Consider the following 2,914-nt stretch of genomic DNA (forward strand, 5'->3'; position numbering starts at 1 on the left):
AAATACCATAATTCCTCTAATTTTGAATCACCTTCATTTTCTGAAGACCTTTCTTAAGTGCTTCTTGAAAATTTAGGAAATGAATTCTGACCTAAGAAGAGTTGAATTGGCTCCAGATTTACTAGGAAAAAAAAAAATCAATGCAAAACAGAGTGTACGTCTGTGATTTTACCTGGGAATGAGATGAAGGTGGGACTGTAGGGAAATTAATGGCAGCAACCAGTTTGATTCTTTATTGATCACAAATCTGAGCAAGTGAAGTGTGTTGAAGAGACCCAGAGAAGTAGGAATGTTTCTAGAATCACCTCTAGGGTGATATACATGAAATAATCAATGACCACCATTTCTGAGGACTTACTGTATAAAGTTATTACCAAAAAATTAGAAAAGGCATATAAGTAAAAGATGGGAGAAAAACTCCTCTTACTGTCATGACCCAGGGACAACACTATTTAACACTTAGGGAAGTATCCTTCCAGGTTTGTTTTAGCAGTACTGGGGATCAAACCCTGGGCCTCATGTATAATAGACAAGGGCTATGCCACTGAACTACATCTCTGGCCCTTTTTAAAAATTTTTTAAAAATATTTTTTAAGTTGTCGATGGACCTTTATTTTATTATTTATTTATTTATTTTTATGTGATACTAAGATTTGAACCCAGTGTCTCACACATTCTAGGCAAGTGCTCTGCCACTGAGCCACAACCCCAAGCCCCTTTTTAAAAATTTTTTTGTGGCAGGGTCTTGCTAAATTGCCCAGATTGACTTTGAACTTATGGTCTTCCAGTTTCAGCCTTCCAAGTAGCTGGAATTACAGGTGTGGCCACTCTACCTGACCCAAATGGTTTTTCTATCAAGAACAACCTTATAAGTTGGGCAAGGTGGCACAGGCCTGTAATACCAGAGACGAGGGAGGCTAAGACAGGAGAATCCAAGTTTTAGGTCAGCCTCAGCAACTTAACAAGACTCTCAGTAACTTAGTGAGACACTATCTCAAAATAAAAATAAATAAGCAAAAAGGACTGGAGATGTGGCCCCAGTACCATTAAAACCAACCAAACAAAAAACCCTGCATTAATTTTTTTCCCTCCCCACAAACAGATCATATGTAACATACTATTTGGAAACCTGTATCTCTTCATTCAGAATCTGTAAATCATCTTTCCATGTCAAGAAATATTTTAATATTTTTAATGGCTACAAGGACTATTTAGTGTGGGGAATGAACCAAAATTTAACCATTTGGCTATCATCAGCATGACTGTTATTTTGTTTCTTTGCTATTAGAAATATGCTGCAATGAGCTTCCTTTTGCTAAATCTTTACATACGGAAAGCTTCTTCTAAGTGTTTTTCTATATTCTGACCATGGGTAACATCTGGCATTTGAGGGAACATCTCTCTGTAGATGTTCAAAGGCCTCCTGCTAGAGGGTGCCCCAATAATCATTTCCAGGGATCAGAGAAACCCCAAGTAACCAGATCTGATGTATTTCACATCCTGACTCTTGTCTTATTTAGGACATCACAAAAATCACTGTAAAGAGGAAGACAGGCCAAATCCCAGGACTTTTTTGAAATCTGTTTGTCATCAAGTCGAAAAGTAAACAGTTTCCATTATTTATTGGTACCACATTTGCAGAGCCATTTGCCTTCAGGCTTCCTGTCTGGCAGAATTCAAGTTTGCTGTGGGAAAGACAAAGCAGAACCTTGTAAAAGAGTGAAGATCTTTTAGTAACTGAAGTGAAACCTATAGTCAAGGCAAACCAGATCCAGAGGCAGTTAATAACCTTTACTATTTCTACTGTATTTCTATTTTATGTTCTCCCAGATTCTTTTTTTTTTTCATTTCCTTAAAGTATGGGTTTCTAAGACAGTTTTTTTTTTTTTTAATTGAAGCAGTTAATGTCCCACTGTCTGGAATTTTAAAATATATATCCTGAATATTTGGGGATGAGATTTTTATGTGCTGTTCCTACTCCAGAAAAAACAATTATAACATGTCATTAAGCATTTCCAGACTTCTAAGTAAGTTAAAAGAATCCAGTCTTTTTTCCTCCAAATAGTTGGAGGAGATCCTGCTGAAAACAGACATCTTGGATTTTGGAAGAGATATCATTTAGCTGTAATGGCTCCCTAGAATCCAGAACACACAATTCCTAAGATGCTTCCAGAGTACCAAGATCTCTGTACCTCAGCTGTTGGATGACCAAGACTGGAGTCACTTTTACTTCCAACACGAGCAGTTCTTCTGGGGAACTTTCTAAGACTCTTTTATACTCAACTGATATTAGTTTTCTAGTAACTGAACTGAACTGAACTTGGTACCCAACCTACTCTTCTTGAAATCAACATAATTTTTTTTTTTTTTTTGGCAGGGCAGTGTTCTGGACATTGAACCCAAGGGCATGCAACCAATGAGCCATATCCCCAGCCCTTTTTTATATTTTATTTAGAGACAGAGTCTCACTAAGTTGTTTAGGGCCTCATTAAGTTGCAGATGCTGGCCTCCAACTTGTGATCCTTCTGCCTCAGCCACTGATATATATATAAACATTTTATTTTAGTAAATTGTGTTTTTGGATTTCTCCTGAAACCTGTCTGGCAAAAAGTCCATATGGACATTGGAAATGAGTTTTAATAGTCTTTTAAAAACTCTACTATCTGGGGTGGGGTTGTGGTTCAGTGGTAAAGTGCTTGCCTAGCACACATGAGGCACTGGGTTAAATCCCCAGCATTGCATAAAAATACTAAATAAACAAAATAAAGGTATCATGTCCATCTACCAAAAAAAGAAAAAAAAAGAAAGAAAAGAAAAGAAAAGAAACAACCCTACTATCTACCATGAAATGCCAGAATGAGTCTACTGAGGCAAGACCTTGCTGGGTGCTGAGACAGACATTGAAACAATGGCA

Source organism: Ictidomys tridecemlineatus, chromosome 1 (assembly GCF_052094955.1).
Source record: "Ictidomys tridecemlineatus isolate mIctTri1 chromosome 1, mIctTri1.hap1, whole genome shotgun sequence".
NCBI lineage: Eukaryota > Metazoa > Chordata > Mammalia > Rodentia > Sciuridae > Ictidomys > Ictidomys tridecemlineatus.